This window comes from Euleptes europaea, chromosome 3 (genome assembly GCF_029931775.1).
Source record: "Euleptes europaea isolate rEulEur1 chromosome 3, rEulEur1.hap1, whole genome shotgun sequence".
NCBI lineage: Eukaryota > Metazoa > Chordata > Lepidosauria > Squamata > Sphaerodactylidae > Euleptes > Euleptes europaea.
Window position 1 is genome coordinate 86,625,849 of NC_079314.1, and position 22,793 is coordinate 86,648,641.

General features: G+C 47.2%; 1 protein-coding gene across 1 annotated transcript in view; it reads left to right on the top strand.

Moving 5' to 3' along the window:
• The first annotated feature begins 643 nt into the window (after nucleotides 1-643).
• EMP1 (epithelial membrane protein 1) overlaps nucleotides 644-22,793 on the top strand; it is a 38,695-nt gene continuing 16,545 nt past the window's right edge. The window contains exon 1 of the mRNA XM_056847173.1: nucleotides 644-820. The gene's annotated coding sequence lies outside the window, so the exon portion shown is untranslated. The remainder of the gene's footprint in view (nucleotides 821-22,793) is intronic.

Genomic DNA, 22,793 nt, shown 5'->3' on the forward strand with positions numbered 1-22,793 from the left:
TACCAAGTTGAAGAGGCTAAATGAGACCCTGAGACCCACCAAATGTACAGCCCCTTGCATGTGGGTGTGCCTTTGGAGGATGGGCATGAGTTTTGGTCTCACGGTATTAACATAGAGCCTGTGAAGGACACACCCTGAAGCTGGATAACCAAGCAGGCATTCCAATGAGCTAGAGTGCATGGACAACCTCCCCAGATCCCCAAGTGCTCTTTTCTATGAATGATCAACATTCTCTGCATTGTGGCAGAGGAGGGTGGGGTTGGATGCTGACTCATGAGGGCATCACCACCCTCGGTACCCAAGCAGTTGTTTGCCTGTTTGTGTGCATTGTTACCACATTGGTGACTGTGCTTCATTTTTTATGGTTGGCAACCAGACCTCAAGTTTTCCTAAACAGACCTGGCCTGTGTGTCTTCTCCCTGTCTTGTACTATTACTCACTAGGCTGGAGGTCTCTCTTTCGGTGGCTGGCTGCTCCCTTCCCCTCCTGCTTGCTCCTGTTATTGCACTGAGTCACTGGAAAGAGACTTTGCAATTGCTGGTTCCTGCCCAGCAACTTCTGGCTTGCTGCCAAGAAAGCAGGGCGTAGTGTATTAATTCTTTTCTCTCTCTCTCTCTTTTTTCTTGAAAGCCAGACTGATTCATAGAAACTGTTTCAAAACACAGTCAAAAGACACCACCCCGTTTCACATCCCAATACACCAGCAGGGGAAACTTATAACCCCGCCAGCCTGGACACTCCCTTCACTGCAATTCTGGGCTTCAAGGCAGCAGGAGCGCAAGGCAGCTGGCTCCCTTCACACCAGACCCTTTTCTTTAAGGTAAGCATGTTTTCTACATACCTTTCTGCCACGTTTGGAACATTTGCAAGCTCTGCCTTTCTTTCCTCCATATCCATGCTTACAAAGTCTTAAAGTTCTTCGTCCCTAACCATGCAATCCTAAACTGATTTACACTCTTCTAAATGCATTGGCTTCAATGGACTTCAAAGAGTGTAACTCTGCTCCGGATTGCACCAGAACACACTCACCCCTTTGGAATTTACTTTGCCTAGATAGTCCAGCCATTTTCCCCCCAGGCAGATGAGCCTAGACTCTGCCTTCCCTGGAACAATCACAACCCAGGTGCTGAGAGACAAGCAGAAGCCCCTGGTGTGTGCAGGTCTGAGAGGAGGACGGGCACATTCCTTGAACAGGATATTTGCAAACTTGACTGGCAGGCAACGTCCACGTCTCCACCGGGATTTGAAGTAAAGGCAGTGCTGGTATTTTACCACTCTGGATAAAACTGGCCAGAATAGGTTATGGCACAAGTCAGACCTGTTCTGAGCTCCCTCCCAGTCCCTACACCTAAGAGAATTTTACTCTACTTGGAGAGACTCCTGATCTCCCCATGCACAAGACGGATGTCCAAGGCTCCTTAGGTTGAATGAATTAAGGAGAAAAGGGGGGAGTGGGGCACGAAGAAGAGTGGAACTATGCATGCCGAAGATAGCGATGTGGACACAAACTAGTTTGGAGGACGATTCACTAGTCTGGCATACCCTCTTGTCCATCTCCTGGCTCCTAGCAATTCCTCATTTATTTTCTCTAATGATCTGTTCATAGACGCACCTTGTGCTTGTTTTGTGGGAACCATTAATTAACGAAGGGGTACAATTATTGCATTATTTGAATGTGGATCATACAATGTGCACTGATGCTTGGGAATGCCGATGACAATTTTATTGTCGGCAATGTGTGTACCTCCTTGATGCTCATGCCAAAACTACATGTCTAGAGTTATATTTTAATTGGTTAATATTATTAATTGATTGGCAGTTACTCAGAATGAAATGTACAGTCAGTCGATAGCCCTGAGATCTTCCAAGTAGTTTGGCTCTGTCTGAATTGCTGCCCCTCCTTTCCACTTTAGAAAACCACATTCCAGTGGTGGATGAAACCAGAGAGCGTTTTAAGATTATTGCAGACCAGTCTTTTGCATGATTACTCAAAGGTAGCTCCCATTGTGTTCAATGGGGCTTGCTCCTCGGTAAGCATGCATAGGATCGCAACTATAGAAATCCTCATGCACATAAGACCCTTTGTTAGTGAAAACACTATCGCTCTTAAAAGTTGAAAAAAAATGTATATGTTATCAAAAGTCGGGTGGAATGGTTTTATTTGACTAAACTTGCACTCTCCTTGAAGGAATGCAGCAGTACCTAGGTGTGGTCCATTCCAACATGTTTTCAATAAGAGGAAGGCTCTTTCTGGGCGCATGCAATAAAGGGAATATATTTGGTTGGAGGAACAGCTCAGTTTGCCCCTGGTGTACACAAACTGGCCATGTTAAGTATTTTCTTCTGCAGTCTCATCCAAGTATTCCATATCATCCAGCTTTGCCTCTGGATTCCACCCTTGCTGTTAGTAAAGATGTCCAGGCTGTAAAATGGGTAAGCTCCAGGACAACGGGGGTTTGTTGCTAGATAATAAGTGCAGAACTGTCTAGCTAAGCAGTCAGTTGTTTGGATTTCTGCGACAGTGGTCCATGGTATCCTAGCAGTGTCAGTTGCACGTGCTTCTTGATAAGATCAATGTTACGTTATATCGAGCACTGAGACTTCAACTACCATTATGCTCAACTTGATAGGGGTTTTGACGTTTTGAAACACAGGGGTGCAGTCCAGGGTGTTTTCATATGCTTTTGATCCTCTGTTGAGCAAGCATACTAATGCATGCTAGAGTTATTGTTAAAGTTAAGCAATTCTGTCGTCAATGTAAGTTTTGTATTTGCATTATAGACTTGGGAGATGCAAAAGGCACTACTGGGGGGGGGCTCACCATTAGGTTCAAGCCCCCCATCCTAATTTAGAAGTGGTCATAAGAGCCAGTCCTATTGAGAAGGCCCATGGAAAAGTAAATGAGGCTAATCTATGAGAGTTTACTGTCCTCCAGAGTCACCCCACCCATGCTTCCACCCATTGGTTAAAGCAAAACTGGGTGTGAGGCTGATGAAGGCCATGAATGGTCAGAACTCATGAGCAGGGAAGCTCTTACCCGAAATCTGCTCACATTGCAGCTCTGTGCTAGGCGCATCACACGTAGTGTGTCCAAGATGATTGGGTGGTGCATGGCAAGTGAAGTGCCATGTGACAGAGGGCTTCACAAAGACTGTATGGTTCTGCTGACAGCCATGCCCAGATCTTTCAGGTGACTCACTCTACGGTGTGTAGAAATGAGGCTGAGAAGATGCAACTTGCTCATGAAATGTCACATGGTCTTGCCTACTGCTGTTTCCCATGGGGCTATTCTGTGATCAGACTGCAAATAAAACCCTAAGGACATAAGAAGAGCCCTGCTGGGTCAGATGAAATCCATCTAGACCAGCATCCTGTTTCTATCTGTGGTCAGCCAGATACCACAAGTAGGACATGGGAACCATAGAATCCCACTGCTTTTTCTCACATCATATTCATGAATATACTGCCTCTGAAGATGGAGATCCCCTTTTGCTGGCAGAGTTCATTGATTATAAACCAGCAACCACTAATATATATCGAATCCCTCAAGCTTTCCTTATAGAAGACATCATATTGAAGAGCCAGTGTGGTTACAGTGAGCCAGTGTGAGTTAGAGTGTTGAACTACGAATTGGGACTAGGAACTTAGGTTTAAAGCCCCCCCCCCCAGCTATGAAGCATGCAGAATGACTTGGGGGGGTGACCCTTCCAAACAGTTTATAAGACATAAATACACATTAGTTTTCGTTTCTGGCATTGTGAAGCCTAAGGATGGAATTAAGCCCTAACACCAGTCTTGAAGTATGCACAAAACCAAACCAAATGTACAGTGGGAGCTCCACATCTCATAAACACTCGGTGATTTTTAAAAGCTGTTGTCAGACATGCTCAAGTGCTGCTTTCACACACCACTGAATAATGATGTGCTATCAGAATAATTTGTCACTGGGTTTTCTTGTGTGAAACAGGGAAATCCAGTAGCAAATGCTTGCATTGAGATTGCATTATCCAATGTGTGTGAAAGCTAGGGTGTGGCTTTGAAAAAGAGGTTAGGGATGCATTTGAAACATAGTTTTGTTCAAATTGGCACTTTGAGAAAAGGGGACAGCTCCTTGCACCAGAGGAAAGTGCTGCACTTAGCAGCGTAAGTTCCTGGGAATCCACCCTGTGCACATAAACCTAAGATGCTGAAGCTCTGGGTACCACCAAGATTTTGAATAACCAAAAGCCTTTAGTTTTTCCTAGGACAAGAGTAAGTAAGACAATAGCCCCTTTACTAGACTGCTTCCACACAGGGGTAGTTCCTTGGTGTGCCCAGAGGCATTAGCAGCAGCAATGGAGGATTCCCAGTTGTACCTCCCTATTTTTTACTCACACCATGCCCCCCCTGCCACTGGCAAGCTTTTTTTTAAAAAAATGGTAGAAATTATATCACTGCAGTGGTGGAGGGGTGGTGGCAGCATGAAGGAATAGGGAGGTGAAATTGCACTGATGTAGGGTAGGGAGGTCTAAAAACCCAGTTTCTTGTCCACATGGTGACCAAACACAGTTTGAGGATGATGTTTCTGGAAAGATAATCCCAAAGCAGGTTCCGGAAATAACCCAGTGTGGCAAGGGAAAACTTCGAAGGTGGACAATTTCATGGTGATGTTGTGCAGACTTTGGAAGGCAAGGAAAGGCTAAACATTATTGCGGAAGACATTCCCAGAATGTCTTGTGATCAGTTCTGTGGCTGTGTTTTACCTTTTGAAAAGCAGTTAAGTAAGGCTGACGCTTCAGGCAAGACTTTTACAAAGTAGGCTTTGAAGACTATTTGAAGAGGCTTTTGGGGAGAGGCCAAATTCCGTGGTAGAGTACATGCCCATTGAGGTTCAGTTGCACGATATGGAGCTCAGGTTGGCTTCAGCTGTTGGGAACGGCCTTTGTCTGCTGGAGGCCCTGGAAGAGCTGAGGTCTGCCAAGCCAGAGCAAACACTGAACTGGATTGATTAGAGGTCAGCTTCCGGATGGCAGCTTCGCGGGGTGCTGAGCAGAAGTGTGGCCATGTTGACCTGACTGGAGTCTGATGCATTCGGCAAGCCACAACTTCATCCTTCTTCCAAACCCAGCCATAGTTGTCGCTTTCATGCCCTAAAAGTCGACAGCCATCTGCCCTTTTGCAGTTCAACAGGATGATTACAGGAAAACCTAAATGTCCATGTCCCTCCTTCTGGTACTGTTTGTACCATGTAGGAATGATGAAAATTGTTTCCATTTATTTCTTGGCCATTTCCTACACTGATTGTGTGTGTGTGTGTGCGGGGGGGGGGGAGATCTGAGAATGCAGATCCAGTTGTCTGAAATGGAGGCTTACAACTCTGAAGTGGGAACAATGGCTCCTCATTCTCATAACACAAGGCCTTGAGAGCAGGGTTGCCAACAGCCCTGGAGAAAAACGTCATGTCCTTTTAACAGAGATTTAATGTCATGTTGTTTATCAAGTGATGCTATTTACCTCCATGACAACAAACCCCGGATCTTCAGCTGTGCTTTTCCACACATTAAACCTCTATTAAAAGGACATGACATTTTTCTCCAGGGCTGTTGGCATCCCTGCCTGAAGAAGCTGTGCAGTTTACAGACATGTATCTTCATCACTAACACCACGGCTTTGCCTGATGTTCCTTAGCTGGGCAATATTTTATACACAGACAAACAGATACTCTGTCATATAAAGCCAAACACACATCAATTATCCTTAAAACAGATGTCTTAAAGACCGTTCAGATGGCAGTTAAAGGAGAATCAAACTATGGGGGTGGGGAACAGAACTGGATCTGCTTGCTCTGCCCCTGACCTGGGAAGGATGAAAGAAGGCCCAGATGAGGGACTTTGACCCACTGGCAGAACACTTGTTTTACTGAAGTTCCCATGCAGAACTCTGGCATCTTCAGTCAGAGGTCCTTAGGTAGCAGTTAGAAAAGACCCTTCTCCACCTGAGGCCCTGGGGAGCTGCTGCCAGTCACAGGTGATAGCACTGGGGGGTAAATGGATCAATGGCCTGACAGTATTAGATGAATTTTTAAGACTGACCTTCTGATAAACCGGACAGTAAAATAAATATTGAGGGAGATCCACATGGATCAGTCTTTTGAAAGTGTTCCTAAACGGTCAAACAGAGCGGAAGGCAGTTCTTGAAAGCTCAGATGGCTTAAGGGTTCTCTCTTCCAAGTATTGGACAAAGAGCACTCAAGGATATCTTTTCCCAGAATGTCTTGCGATCAGTTCTGTGGCTGCGTTTTACCTTTCGAAAAGCAGTTAAGTAAGACTGACGCGTCAGGCAGGACTTTTACAAACTTTAGCAGACCTATTTACTTACTTACTTAATTTATAGTCCATCTTTCTCACTGAGACTCAAGGCAGATTACGCAAGTAAAAATAATGCACTCAAAGAGTATACTTACAATCAACACACCAAAGTGTAAGGATTCAAAAAGTGTACAGAAGTGCTTCCACATGGAGGTCTTCTTCGGCATTCCCTGCCCCCCTTCAAACTGCCACAGTTCTTTTGGGGACTTCCGTATGATACTGTTTATTCATTTACCCTCCACCTTTTTCTCTGAGACTCAAGGCGGACTACAGAATTATAAGACCAGCGTAATACATAAGCAAGGCAATAAAACTAGATCACACAATTAGAGAACAATTAAATAAGCACAGTAATAGAAAACTGAACAAATGTTTTTGAAATCGGTCAGCAGAGACATGGACTACTGTTTCTGAATCCAGAACCCAGTTTAGCTTCTTTGCTTTTGTAGTTTTGGCTATTTGCAAGGGGGAAGAAACATATTTATTTCATTCAATTTTCCTTGTCTTTGTTCACAATGGGGGCTCAAAGTGTCTTACATGGTTCTCCTCTCCTTCCTTTTATCTTCACAACAACCCTGCGAAGTAGATTAGACTGAGACAAGTTTCCATGGCAAGTTCCCAGCAAGTTTCCATGGCAAAGTAGACATTTGAATCTGGGTCTCAAAGCAGGTTTGGGGAAAGTGTGGAGGGGAATGTGCAGATTTCCACATGTCCCACCCACATCCAGTACTATTTTGCCTCCTGCCCACCATTTCCTTACCATCACTGGTGGACCTTTTGCTGTTTTTTAAAGAACCATTGGTAGTATTTAACAATAGGTACCCGTAGTTTTAACACTATGGTGATATTCAAACCTCAGGTTAAAAGACAAACTGGCTAAAAGCCCAGTGGAAGTAGGATGGGGATAGTGGGCATGAGGGGAAACTAGTGTTGCCAACTCCAGCTTGGGAAATTCCTTAGGATTTGGGTGCGGTGCCTTTAGAGGAAGAATTTATGGATGGATTTCACCTAGAATCTGTGGTGTACAATAGAGGCTTCCCTCTGAAGCTGTCATTTTCTCCAGAGGAACGGATTTTTATAGTCTAAAGATCAGCTGTCTTTCCAGGAGAACTCCAGGCCCCATCTGGAGGTTTTCAACTTTAGGGAAAAGAATGGGAAATTACTCTGCACTGAGGCTGCATTTGCAGCAACAATGAGACCAAAATAGAAACAACCATAGTTTGGTTCATTCTTAGGGTTTCCAGGTTCCACTTTGCAACCGGCAGGAGGTTTTGGGGGCGGAGCCTGAGGAGGGCGGGGTTTGGGGAGGGACTTCAATGCCATAGAGTCCAATTGCCAAAGTGGCCATTTTCTCCAGGTGAACTGATCTCTATCAGCGGGAGATTAGTTGTAATAGCAGGAGATTTCCAGTTAGTACCTGGAGGTTGGCAACGCTATTCATTCTTTCTCCAAAGGTACTGCTGCGTAAAGAGGTATGTTGAGACAGCCCCTTTCCTGTTTAGTTTAGTGTGGTGGGAAAAGATTTCTAGCAAATTAAAAAGGATTCCACCGTGTTTTACTCATTTTATTGCAGGAAACAGGACCCCCCGGGCCACTGGAATTTGGGATAAAACATTTGTAGGCAAGGTTTAAATTGTCTTTGGTTCCAGTGTAAAACTGAAGGACAATTGTTGTGCTGTGCTGGTTATTGGCAAAGAAGTGTCTGGGGAGCCCTACATTCCCAGCTGGCCACACCTTATCCCCCCGCCCCCCGTGTCATTACTACTCTTGGGAGGCCTCTATGGTAATTATGTAAGGTGTGTGGACCTGCCTCGTGAGAAAAAAGAACAGAGTATAAGCACTTTTTTCCTATCTTGTAGACTCTGGTCAGAGTCTGAGTGGTGCTAAAAGCAGAAATGTTGGAGTTCAATGTCCATGTAATTGATGTCACTGGGCAGTGGCCCCTGTAAAGGAAGGGGGGATCTGGAAGGGAAAAGAGCCAGAAAGGAGGAGGAACCCTGAGGGTAGAGCCGTGGCTCAGCAGTAGAGCAACTGCTTTGCATGCAGAAGTCCCAGGGATTTACCTCTGCCCAAGACCCTGGATCCCTGCTGCCAATAAGAGCAGATAATACTTACCTTGACGCATTAGTGGTTTGACTGAGCACAAGGCAGTTCATGTGCCCCAAGACATGCCAATTCCAGGGTTTGCCACTGGCTCTTTTGTAGTTCTATTCATGGCCAATTAACTTTACTACAGAAGGTGCGTACTGAAGGTGACTTTCATGAACACCCTTTAACCATCTTAGAATCATAGAGTTGGAAGGGACCACCAGAGTCATCTAGTCCAACCCCCTGCACAATGCAGGAAATTCACAATGGTCTCCCCACACACCCCAATAACCCCTACATGCCCAGAAGATGGCCAAGATGCCCTCCCTCTCATCATCTGCCTAAGGTCATAGAATCAGTATTGCTGACAGATGGTCATTTAGCCTCTGCTTAAAAACCTCCAGGGAAAAAGAGCTCACCACCTCCCGAGGAAGCCTGTTCCACTGAGGAACCGCTCAAGCTGTTAGAAAAGTGTTCCTAATGTCTAGATGGAAACTCTTGATTTAATTTCAACCCATTGGTTCTGGTCTTCATCTACCCTAGTCGGCCACCCATAGCTATTTTTTTCATATTTTCAATGTATGTGCAGGATGGGGATTTTAAACCACGACAGTTATTCTGGATAAATTAATGCCAAGTACAAGATATTTGAGCTTGAGCCCTGTGGCACAGAGTGGTAAGCTGCAGTACTGCAATCAAAAGCTCCACTCACGACCTGAGTTCGATCCCAATGGAAGTTGGTTTCAGGTAGCCGGCTCAAGGTTGACTCAGCCTTCCATCCTTCCGAGGTCGGTCAAATGAGTACCCAGCTTGCTGGGGGTAAAGGGAAGACGATTGGGGAAGGCACTGGCAAACCACCCCATAAACAAAGTCTGCCTAGAAAAATCGGGATGTGACGTCACCCCATGGGTCAGGAATGACCCAGTGCTTGCACAGGGGACCTTTACCTTTACCTTACAAGGTATTAGTGTATGTGATGCCGAATCAAACATCCAAGAGAGAAAGCTTGTTGACAGCTATCTGTCACGCCGGCACAGATACTGTCAACCATCTTCTGCAGCTAAGCTTGATCTGCTCCAATTAGTGTGCACTTTTCACAGCTCGGAGATAAATGTTACCGCTGGTTAATCAAGTCACTGGTAGGTCAAGCAGGCTCAGGGCGATGATGACCAAGCAGGAAAGTTGTTCATGAACTGGGAAGAGAGTTGGCCTCATTTTTCTTTCCACAGTGACTAACAGGGCTATATGTGGGCGGGTGGCTAATAAACATTTTTCATGGGCTTATTTGCAAGGCTACCTTGAAGGCACAGTTGCCGGCGCTAGCTGGGAAGTTGGCGACTCTAACCAGGAGCCAGATGTTTGGCACTGGAGATGAGATGGGAAAGGTCTTTCGTGCCTTCTTGGAGATTTTTTTTCTTGTGACACAAAGCGTATTTATCCCTTTCTTTCTTTGCGATAAGTCATAAAACTCAGCAAGCCTCAGTTATGAAAACACACGTTTTTATTGCCACATTCAGCTCAGAGGCAGAGTATGTACATGTAGATTCTTGCATCGGGACTGCTGCCAAAAGCAAGTGTCAATGTGAGAGCTTGGTTGCATATCTGGATCCTAACTCAAATCATCCAGGTTTCCATCTCCTTTCTGTTCTAAAATCATGAAAATAACACTAGAAGAGTTCTAAATATGGCAAAATATTAAACTGGTACAACATTTATTTTACACCCCCTCCCAAACCACGTTTATTTGCTTCTGAGGCAGCTCCCACTAATAACAGTTAAAACAGTAATACAATAAGAATCTCAAAAAAATATCCCAATCAGCAACATATATAAGACCATCAGTAAAACCAGTGGATAATGTCAACAGAGTGCTATCACAAGCCTCACAATGATGAAGTCCATAATAAGAATTGGAACAGAAAAGGGGAGAAAATACTTGGGAAGCATACCTGGGCGGCAACTCCAAGTGCTTCATGCATTAATGGAATAATAGCTACAACAGTCCTATAAGGTAGGCCAGTATTCTCCTCATATTACACACAGAGACTGAATCTTAAGAGTGGGAATTGTTGGCCTAAGGCCACTCAGATGAGTTCATGGCTAGGCTGAGATTTGAGCCAGTTCCTTCCAGTTCAAATAAATGTGTTATTCTAATTCTTTAATCAACTCATCTCTCATTTTATTTTTTACTTCCCTGTTTATTCCCCTTACTTCCCTAGAAAAAGCAAAGCAAATAACTGAGAAAGTGCAGCAAGTGGCTGTTGTTAACAAACCACAAAACTAAGAATCCCTAACCACCTACTTGTCATGGAGATGTATCTTAATACAGTCCCATTCATGCATGGCTTGTGGTTTGGTCACTGCAAATGAACAGCATCTCTGGAACTTGAAAGAAATGCATGCAGTTTTTCTAGAACCAACATTAGCATTGCTGGGTAGCTCTTGGGGGCCCACCGCTGTATGAGTGCCCGGCACCAATCCCTGATCTGCCATTGTGCAGCCTCTCCATGGTCCCTCTCTCCCTGGGCATTTGTGTTGCTGGCGGGATTCCCAACCTTCCTCTTTTGAGGTGCTGTGTGGCACTGCCACTTGCAGCGATAACACACAGCTCCTCCTGTTGCTCGAGCATCTGCTTCTTGCCTTCCCGAGTGAACGGCTGGGGCTCCTAAGAGCCTCTGCGCGCTTGCCTCCGCCAGCCACGCACCCTCAGGACAGCAGCAGGTCCCCCGATGGAGACTGGCTGTCGCAGCTGCTTCCGTTCCCAGCTGGCAGGCAGGCCAGAGGCTTGTGCGTTCAGGGGATGTTGCCACTCCTGTTGCTATCCAGATGAATGAATAGCAACAATGGAGCCCAGCACCCTTGCCTGTCTTCTTCAAGGCTCCCTCCTGCTGCTGCCGCCCAGAGGGAAAGGGGCAGACAAGCAACTGGGGTTGCCAACCTCCAGGTATCACCTGGAAATCTGCTGCTATTATAATTGATCTCCAGGTGACTAAGATCAGTTCCCATGGAGAAAATAGCTGCTTTGGAGGGGGTACTCTATGGCATTATACCAACATTAGGTCTCTGGGGTCTCTCCTCTCCACAAACCCCACCCTCCCCAGGCTCCTCTCCCCAGGCTCCACCCCCTTCTTCAAACACCTCTCCCCCGCCTGTATTCCCCCCTGTCCAGACTGAGCAGGCAGGCTCTCAGCAGTTGCTGCCCCTAGGAGCAGCCCCACTGGTTGCTTGCAGGGTTGCCAGCTCTGGGTTGGGAATCCCTGGAGATTTTGGAAAGCGCTTTGCAGAGTCCCCAGCCTGAACTAGATTTCCAGGGGCTTCACACTTTGGTAAATTATGAACTGAGGCTCTAGCCCTGTAAAGGCAGTGACCAGCAGGGTCTCCTGAATGCATAGAGGAGGGAGAAGGATCAAGACAGCAAGTCCCACACCCAACCTCCAGGCACAGATGGAGCTCTGCAGAGTCTGCCCACACAAGCTCCTTCAGGGCCCAGACTGAACAAAAAACAAAACAACACCCTGCTGCATGCAGCAGGCACGAGCATAAGGTGCAGCATGCAGAGCTGGGGAGGGACTGTGGCTCAGTGGCAGAGCATATGCTTGGCATGCAGAAGGTCCCAGGTTCAATCCCTGACATCTCCAGTTAAAGGGACTAGGCAAGTAGGTGATGTGAAAGACCTCTGCCTGAGACCCTGGAGAGCCGCTGCCGGTCTGAGTAGACAGTAATGACTTTGATGGACCGAGGGTCTGATTCAGTACAAGGCAGCTTCATGTGAGCTATAGCTGGGGTCTGAGCTGCACTAGGGTTGCCAACTGTGGATTGGGGAAATGCATGGAAATTTGGGGGGTGGAGTCTAGGGAGGGCGGGGTTTGGGGAGGAGTGGGCCCTTAGCAAGCTATAATGTTATACAGCCCACCTGCTAAAACAGTCATTTTCTCCAGGGAAACTGATGTCTGTAATCTGGAGATGGGTTGTAATTCCAGACCTCCAGGCCCCACCTGAATGATTGGCAACCTTAGCTGCCACAGCTCTGGTTGATGAAGCCTCTGAGCCCCCTTTGGAGGGATACACAATCACAGGTGCTTCAACAGATCATAAATGAGAAGAAGATTCAGATGCTGGAGGCCTTTCTCCAGACCCCAAAAAGAGGAGCTGAATCTGGAGCAGGCCTTGTTTGCTAAAATATAGGTAGATTTAGATACCAGCCTCCAGGTGAGGCATGGGGATCTCCCAGAATTGCAAGTAATCTCCAGACAACAGAGATCAATTGCCCTGGAGAAGTTGGCTGCTTTGGAGTATGGAGTCTATGGCATTATACCCCGCTGAAGTCCCACCCCCAGGCTCCCCCTCCCAATCTCCAGGAATTTCCCAAACTGGAGTTGCCAATGATGGGACGGGTGGCTACAGAAGAGGGAAAGCCTCTAGCGCTGCTTGGGGTTATGTTCAAAGGCTTCCCTGACACCTTGGCCCTCACACATCCAGAGACCTCTCAAGGCTTTAGACAGCCATTTAAAATGGGAGGGGGAGCAGGATTCTCCAGGAGATGCCGCTGGGGCAATTTGACTGTTGGAAGCTGTGCACAGAACCACTTGAGGCACTACATCTGGTAGGGCTGCCAACTTTGGGTTGGGGAATCCTGGGATTTGGGGGGTGGAGCCCAGGGAGGGGAAGGACCTGGGGTATAATGCTATTAGGGTTGCCAGGTCCCTCTTCGCCACCGGCAGGAGGTTTTTGGAGCGGAGCCTGAGGACGGCGGCGGGGTTTGGGGAGGGACTTCACTGCCACAGAGTCCAATTGCCAAAGCAGCCACTTTCTCCAGATGAACTCTATTGGCTGGAGATCGGTTGTAACAGCAGGTGATCTCCAGCGACTACCTGGAGGCTGGCAACCCTAAATGCCTTACAGTCTACCTTCCAAAGCAGCCGGCTTCTCCAGCGTCTGGAGATCAGTTAAATTCCCTGGAGATCTTCAGGCACCACCTGGAGGTCGACACACCTAGCATCTCGTGTTTGTAGGCACTGCAATCAGCAGGGGAAGCCGTCCACGTGCGAAAACGCACGGTCGCTTTAGCCTCCTTTCTTCCCTGTTCCAGTTCGTGCGTTCGATCCTGGCTGAATCCTGGCTGGAACAGGGAAGAAAGGAGGCTAAAGCGACCGTGCGTTTTCCCCTTTGCCTTGGATTTGCCTCATCTGAATTCTCAAACCTCTGCAGGGGGGGGGGCTTATTTTTGAGTTCTGACCATTTGGCAGGGGAAAATGCGCCAATCCAAGGCAAAACCTCCCATGCGTTTCCGCCACTCGCCTGCCTCGCCCTCTTCCCTGCACGCCTGGCGCTCCCGCTTTCCCCTCTTTCGCCCTTTGCCTTGGATTTGCCCCATCTGAATTCTCAAACCTCTGCCGGGGGGGGGGCTTATTTTTGAGTTCTGACCATTTGGCTAGGGAAAATGCGCAAAGCCTCCCCTGCGTTTCCGCCCCACGCCTGCCTCGCTTGCCCCGCCCCTCTTCCCTGCACGCCTGGCGCTCCCGCTTTCCCCTCCGGGCTGCCTTCCCTCTCTCCCTCCGTCCCTTCCCCACCCCGGGATGCCCTCGCCCCGCCCTCCTGCCAAGCGAGCTGGGGGTCACGTGGCGGATCGCCTGGGCGCTGCCCTTCGCCGCTGCCATTGGCCGAGTGACTCAGAGAGATCCGCGCTGGGCAGGCGGAGGCGTCGCTCAGGTTTTCCATTCCTCTCCTGGCCGCAGGCTACAGCACAGCCCTTCCCTCCAGCGCGCTTGGCAGAGCGCGGTCCGGCCCTGCTAGGCGGCGCGGAGGGGGGGGGGGAGTTTCCACTCTGCTTCATGGGTTTCCCCTCTAGGGCAATGCTCCTGATCACCAGCCACGGCCTTCACACGCAGCAGCTGCCTCACACTGAGCCAGACCATCGGCCTGGCAGCGGCTCGCCAGGCCAGGGCCGGTGCCAGTCATTTTTACGCCCTAGGCAAGGCCAACTGCTTGTGCCTCCCCCCCATTGGTAACCAGTTTTCAAAAACCGATGTCTTGTAGAAAAATAAAAGCACAAAACTTTTCATAAGACGTTATAATTACGTCCCATAGCGCTGTTGTGGTACTTACCTTAAAATAAAAATAAATAAATAGTTGCATTTTTTCCAAAAAACTAATCGGTTTAAAACCGTGCCGCTCACGCCAGTTCTGCGCCCCTCTGAGGTCTGCGCCCTAGGTGGCCGCCTAGTTCGCCTTATGGTCGCACTGGCCCTGCTCCGGGGCCTCGGGCCCAGCGGCTCAGATCCCCCACCACCCAGTCCTTTTAAGTGGAGCTTGAACCTGGAGCTTTCGAGGGCAAAGGAGATGCTTTCCCCCTCAGTAGGGTTAACTGCACCTCTCGCTGTTCCGGTTAGCCCCCTTCGGCGACTTGGTTTAATTCACCACTTCGTAGTTGTTTGCGCACAGCTAGGCAGTTAGTCCTCCCAGCTGGTGTGTGCACGTGCAGAGTACAAATAATCGCCGCTCAGAGAAGAAACACGCCTGAAGCTTTTACATACAAACACACACCCTCCCAGGAAATCTCCCTGTAGAAAGAACCGACCTGCCCAGTCAGGCTGAAGTGTCAAGGACAGAGTGTTCAGGCTTTGCACACCTGTGGAATTGTAGGTAGGAATGGAACAACAACCAAAAAAAGGATTGTACCGAGAAGGCAAGCCTAGGCAGTATTGATTTGGCTTCGTCTGTCTTTTGGATCAACACCTCCCTGCAGTCTGTGGGGGGAAAAAACTGATGTCTCTGATTGGCAGGCGGGAGTGATATATGATGCAAGAGTTGCCCCTAATTTGATGAACATTATGTGTTTGGAGTATGTTGCTCACTGTGTATGTCTGTGTTTGGTAAGCCATTTCAAGCATTGCAGAAAGGTGGAATATAAACCTTTTAAATAAAGGAACAAATGTGCCCTGGAATGATGAAACCCTCACATTACATGGCTTAATTCACAGTGGGTAGCCGTGTTAGCTGAATTACAGTTGATATTCAAACTAAAGTCAATGCATTTACCTGGGCTGAATAAAGACCTTGCATTCATGGCCCATTACCAATGCTGATTTCTCCACACCCATCTCTCCCCTGGACATCACAGACTCTTCTGCATATCACACCTAATCCAATCAAGCCTGCTATTCACATTTACATACTGTTCCTCTACTTAAAGACCGATGGATTCACATTCTAGCTGTATCTGAAGAAGTGAGCTGTGGCTCACGAAAGCTCATACCCTACCAGAAAATATTTTTGTTAGTCTTTAAGGTGCTACTGGACTCTTGCTCTTTTTGACTATTACATGGCTTGATAAGAGGTTATCCTGGGACATGAAATTTCCATTTATATCCTTGGCTCCCCTCCCCCCAATACTTACTTCCTGTATCGCTTCTCACTACACTAGAACAAAAGTCATAAATATTGCTCTGTTCTAATGTATTTGAGCCTCCTCTGATGCCTAAGTGTCACATGCTCTCTACTGGGCCTCTCTAGGACCTGGACAGAAGAGAGAGCTAAGGTCCACTTGCTCCCTTTCTTCCTTGTTCAGCAAAGGGTTGGCTGGGTGAGTTCAAGGGTCCCTAAAAGCAGTTGCACTGATTTTGAGATCGGTGACATACTTTACTGAGGGAGGCACTCATTACTTTGTTTATCACGAGTCTTAGCCTGTATATTATGTGTGCTCCAGCTTTTGATTCATCACTTTAATTTCCAAATGGCTTACTCCTTGATTTAAGCCACTGTTCGATCGATTACTCATCCTTTGAATAAGATCTAGGGCTGTTGTTTTTCTTGCCAGTGGTTGATACATTTATGAGGTACGGACAAGCCATTATGAAGGAAGGCTGCTGCACCCTAACCCTTCCCTGATGTGTGTTCCTGTTACTTATCCAACTTCCTTCTACTCTGAAAAGTTAGATGATTGCTGCTATACTGAATGGTCAGTTCCAGTCCGCACAACCCTTTCCTCCACCTGGCCGGCCCAGTCAGCAGTCATCCTCACTACATATTTCACCTGTCCCCACCTTTTCTGCCATCTTTGCCATTTGCTTCTATCCCTCATTCCTCTGCCCCCCTCAACACTCCTTAGCCCCATTCACAAGTTTCAGTGAATGCACATACAATGTGTGTACAGCATATGCTTGATTATTCCTTATATGTGGTGGAAAGTACTGTCAAGTCCCAGTTGACTTATGCTGACCCCGTAGGGTTTTCAAGACAAGAGACGTTTGGAGGATTAGAATCTGCCACTCTTAACCACTACACCATGCTGGCACTCATTCCTTATATAGAAACACAGAGCTGGAAGGGACCTCAAGGGTCATTTAGTCCAACTCCCTGCACAATGCAGGGAATTCATAACTACCTCCCGCTACTCCCCCAGTGGCGTTTGCTCTATGCCCAGAGGAAGGCAATCTGGCCTGGAGGAAAATTCCTTACTGACCCCAAAGTAGTGGTTGGCATTACCCTGGGCGTGTAAGAAAGGGCTACAAGAGTCAAGCACTGATTCTCCCTTCCTGCCTTTCATGATCTGCCTAAGTTCACAGAGTCAGCATTGCTGTCAGATGGCCATCTATCCTCTGCTTAAAAACCTCCAAAGAAGGAGAGCCCACCACCTCTCGAGGAAGCCTGTTTCACTGAGGAACCACTCTATCGAGTTATGTGCATAGCATGATTCTTATGTTGCAGTCAACACATATACAGCAGAATGTGTGATGCAAACCCCACATGTATCCCAGTACTGGTTCCTGGTTTCATTTGCAAAGTGAACGCATATTGGCTCATTCTTACAAACAGATGTGCACAGATACAGGCAGGCTGTATGTACATACACTGTAATGTGTGTGTGGGGAGGTGATGGGTGCCCCTCAGGCGGGCATGTGGTTGGCAGCTACACAAATGAGCCAAGAGGAGCAGCAGTCCATTGGAGAGCGTGACCCCGGTTGCCCTGGCAACTGAAAAGCCCTCCTATATTATTGTGAGAGGTGGGATTCTCTTTCTCTTACAGGCCACTCAGACCTCTGTTCCTCCATGGTGACTATGATCTTCATGGTGATGCTTTGCTACTGTAGCTTTCTAGCCTAAGCAAAGTTTTTCCTTCTTTAGGGCCCCTTGAAAATGTTTTGGGTCCATGTGGCCCGGTGGCCCCTTCTTCCCTCTCTTTGCATCTCCACAGGCAGCAGATTAAAGAACTAATAGAAGAACTGTTTGCTTGACCTTAAGTAATGCTTTGAAAGGCCCTAATTGGTGCTTAGCCCTGACCTGGATGGCCCAGGCTAGCCAGATCTCTTCAGATCTCAGAAAGTAAGCAGGGTCAACCCTGGCTAGTATTCGGATGGGAGACTGCCAAGGAATACCAGGGTCGTGGTCTGGGTCGGATACGGAGGCAGGTAATGGCAAACCACCTCTGAATGTCCCTTGACTTGAAAACCCTGCGGGGTTGCCATAAGTAAGATATGAGTTAGCGGCAAAAAAAGGGCTTTCTTGGGTTAGAACAGCTCAGCAACATTGTGTTTGAGAACTCGTGAGATTTAATTCATTCCTCTGAGCGGCTTCAGAAATCACAGCTGTTTTGGAACTCCAAAAGCTCAGCACTAGGCAAATACTTCCCTTTCCTTCCCCATACCAGGCAGTTTTTCTGTATACTTCATCTGTCACCACCAGAAGCTTATTCAAACATGCAAGTCCTTCTGTAGCACTCAGCCAACCCTCCCTTCCTCCTTTCATGATTGATGATCCAGCGAGTGAAAAATTTGTGGAAAGCCTCCTCTCCCCCCCTCCACCGCCCATACACTTCCTTTAAAACTTACATTGAGTGTTCATGTGTGTAAAGTGCCTTCAAGTCGCAGGTATTAAATGAGCAGCAGCTACATCCTACATGTGTGAGGCTGTGGGAATGAGGGTTTGGTCAACTGGTCTACAGTGATAATTTCTCCTCTCTGTCCTTTTTTCAAATACAGTTTCTACATGCTTCTATGATCCTCTGGTTGGTTACTAACCAACAGTACAATCCTATGCAGAGTTACTCCAGTCTAAGCTCACTGATTTCAGTAGGATCGGTCGGGAGGAACTCTGCTTAGAATTGCACTGCGAGCTCATGAATGAATTCATTGTCCCCTCGCTCTTTCCACATTCCAGATTTGTGGTACAGATTTGATATTTTCACATGACAGAAATGAAGAAGCCAGGGTTATTTATTATTTGTTCAGAGGTGTAAAGGGTGTGTGTGTTTGTTTGAGTTGGGTGAGGTCGCATGGACATAGCAAACGCATGTGCTGAACATTCCGTGCGTATTTCCAGTCTCCTGTCTCACTATGGCTAGGTTTGAACTTCATCAAACTTCCACTATGTTATAACGCGGTCCGAAACGTCCAGGATCTTCTGCCTCTACTTTACCCATTGGCACTGCCATGGCCTGTTTTTGGAGATGGAGTTAAAAGTCACCCTGCCACTTATTCAGAAGGATCTAACAGGGCTTTAGGGAATGAATTCTAACTGTATAACAGCTGAACAGGGAAATGCTACATAAGTGCCCCACCACAGTGCCTCTATACATCTACATCTGCTACTGCTGCTTGTCATTCAGTTAGTACCAACTTCTTTGTCACGGATGAAGGTCCTGATCCAAGTGGAAGAAGACAGTTAAACTCAGCAAAGGATGTAGTTGGGTAGCTGTTGAGGTATGAAGCAGTGTATGCCTATGAATGTTTACTAAGAATCAAATTCCACTGAGTTCAGTGAGACTTACGCACAAGTAAGTGTGCATAGGATTTCATCCCTTGTATTAATCAGACTTCACCCAGAGCATTACTGGCACCTGTCTACCTATTGTTTCAGAAGCCCTCATAGTAAATATTTTGGTCTGGAAACGGGGTGGGGGGTAGGGGGATGCAGATCTGTCATCTGGGCTCAAAAAGTAACTGCACACTTTCTCTCATCCCCCCTGCCCCAGTCTGGATTCTCTGAATGTAGCAAACCAGCAATCGGGCAAAACACAGCATTTGCAAGAAGCTCTTTATTAGAAAATGATTGTCTGTAGGCAAACCAGCAGCACACAGGAAATAAAGGGAAATGATATAGTTACTTACAAAGCACTCCTGTGGGCTACATCACTGGGAGAAACTCTGAAGAATAAGGTAGAATTATCCTTGGATAAAATTTGTAATCAAAAGTCACCATTCCTAGCTGTTCCTTCAATCTGAAATGGCAAGCCAAGAGTTTTACCGTCAAGGGTAGGTTGTTTTTCCACAAAAGACAAAGACATCTCCTTGGTGCTTCTTTTTAAAAGGAAACAAATGCCGCAGGGCATGGGATTATGACCTCGCCCAGCCAGTCCTGGCTGATTCCCATGGATGGGTTGGGATATGTGATTTCCAGTGGAGAAAGAAATTAATTAAACATGGAGGCGCCATAGTGAAACGTACATCTCTAAACAAGGTGTATGATTATCTGGCTTCACATGTCAGAAGGAGGGGTGTGGGCCATTTGTGTTGAGGAACAGAACCACCAGTTAAGTAAACTGACATCTTTCTTGTCGAGATGGACGATCCACTTTGAGATGTGGAGTTTACACTTCCTTGAAAAAAGATGGGGTGAGACGAGATGCATCCTGCCTCACAGAACCTGTGTGCAGCCCTGGGCACATTTACTTGGGAGTCACTGGGGAAGACAATCATTGTAGGAAAAGCTGAGGGCAGCAGGAAAAGAGGAAGACCCAATAAGAGATGGATGGACTCAATAAAGGAAACTACGGCCCTCAATTTGCAAGATCTGAGCAAGACTGTCAAAGATAGGACCATTTTGGAGGATATTGATTCATAGAGTCGCCATGAGTCAGAAGCAACTTGATGGCACTTAACACGCACACACAGTTCCTTTGCACTCAGTATGTGACGCATGCACAGGGCAGAGCTGTCAGTTGGCAGTAAGAGGGACTGACTTGGCGGTGAATGGACAATCAAAACAGAAGATTTTTTTTGCAGTGCAGTTCCAAGGAAAGAAACAGCCACACTGACATCGCAAATGAATATTTTGCAACAGCCTGAAAGGTGTTTTGAAGAATGCAAAGGGACAGTTTCACAACCTAAAATCAGACCAAAGTTTACAGGGAGGGGGATGTTGCCAAACAAAGGGGCCCGCAAAGGCAGGGCATGGCAGGAAAGGGAAGGGAACACAGGTTTGTGGAAGAAAAACTGTGCCTTTGTGTTCCAAAAGAGATCAAATCACTTTTTTTTTAAGCTGCTGTCTTTGACACAGGAGAGTGGAACTAGAGGAGTTTTTTTTTTTTTTGCCATCTTCTGGGCATGGAGTCGGGGTCACTGGAGGTGTGGAGGGAAGTAGTTGTGAATTTCCTGCATTGTTCAGGGGGTTGCACTAGATGTCCCTGGTGGTCCCGTCCAACTCTATGATTCTAGATGGAGGACTGTGGGGGGATGGGTCTTACCATCAGACCTGTATTTTTTAAAGTGATCCCAGGATAATAGGCTCAGAATCACTAGTGCTTTATGGGACTTGGGGGGGGGTTGCTGATGTCATCAAACAACTCACTCGAGGTGCGTCTGGAGCGAAAACCGGGGGATTCCAAACACAAGAAATTATTACTAGATTTTGTTGTAGGGGGAGCCTACATGTGGTGTAGGCTTATTTAGATGTTGTTGTTTGTTGTTGTTGTTGTTATTTCCAATTTATATCCCGTTCTCTTCCCGGCCAGGTCACTTTCCTCCCCAATGGAGACTCAAAGCACTTACAATATTGTTTTCCCCTCCTCCATTTTATCCTCACAACAAGCCTGCTAGGAAGGTTAGGCTAAGAGTGTGTGACCGGTACAAGGTCACCCAGAAAGCTTCCATGGCAGAGTGGGGATTTGAACCCAGCTCTTTCTAGCCCTAGTTTGACACTAACCATTGTAGGACGTGGAAGTAGTTCTCAGTGGTTTCCATTCAGATCTAAGAGACCAACAGTGCAATCCTAAAGAGAGTCACTCCAGTCATTTCGATGGGCTGAGGCTGGAGTAACTCTGTATAGGACTGCATTGAACGTTTCAGAGTTGAGGTCATCAGGGCCTGAGGGGTGTCCTGATGTGCACCTCTTTACTCTCAACTCTGTAAGTGAAGGGGTGCCATTCACTTCCATGGGGAAAAGGAAAACAGGTCACTTGAGCCCAAGCTGCCCCATGGTGGTTTGGCCTCCAGGAATGATGGTTCCCAGAAATTAGCTCCCCCAACCTATAACATTACAAAGGGTTACTCTGCATGACCTACCACCTTCTCTGAGGGAGGGCGACAGAGTCGGTACCTTTCCAATTTAGCGCGCAGACAGCACCTAGGGAGTCAAAGGTGCAGGCCCGTCACAGGTATACTCATAGGTAAAGATGCACCCTTTCGCTACACCATTTGACTCATACCTGGCTGGCAGCGGCACAGTCCAGGAGAGGATGCCGATTCCCTCCTGTTCTGCCAATAGCCAGGGGTGAGCCAAACTCCTGCAGTTGGAGCCCTCCACTGTGGTGCCCCAAGCGGTCACTTAGGCAGCTTGGCAGGAGAACCGGCCCTGCAGCTACCTGAAATCCCCACACCGCAGGGAAAGGGGCACTGCCGTGGCTCCTGTTTAATTTCCCGAGAAAAGTAACAAAGTTGGCATGTTTACCACTTCCTATCCAAAACAGACGGCGCCAATGAGAAGTCCCACAGTTAATCAGAACTTTTTTCTCAGAGAGGACAGGACAGGAAATGAATCAACTTAATTCCAAAATAAATGGCATCTTTCTTCAGAAATGTACTAAGGCAAGTTCATTGTATCAAAAAAAAAAAAAAAAAGATTGGGAAGCTGCCTGCTTGAAAGCAAGGCTTGTTCTTGGGCAGGAACCATTACAGTAACTTCATTGATCCGTCTCCTCCAGCGATAGGCCTTCCTAAATGTCACTGGGCGCAGCCCACAAAACCGTTCACATGTTGCCTGTGGACATGCCAGCCCTCATATTGCTTAACTGGGGCCAGTTTGTATAACCAGCTGAGCAAACAGGGAGAGCATTTCCTCGCCTCCACCAAGTCAGGCTGCCAGTGGGTCACTGGGGGTGTGGGGGGGAGGTAGTTCAGAATTTCCTGCATTGTGCAGGGGGTTGGACTAGATGACCCTGGTGGTCCCTTCCAACTCTATGATTCTAGAGAAATGGTGCATTTGACTGTTCTCCTACTCTACAACCGCCCCCCCCCCAAGAAGATTTGCCAGTCTATTTGCTGATCCATTTTTGTAGCAATGAGTCCTCTTGTGGCATGAGTTTAAGATAACTGTCTTGAGTGTCTTGCTTGTATGTGATCGTTTGAAAATGTTCTGAGATCCAGC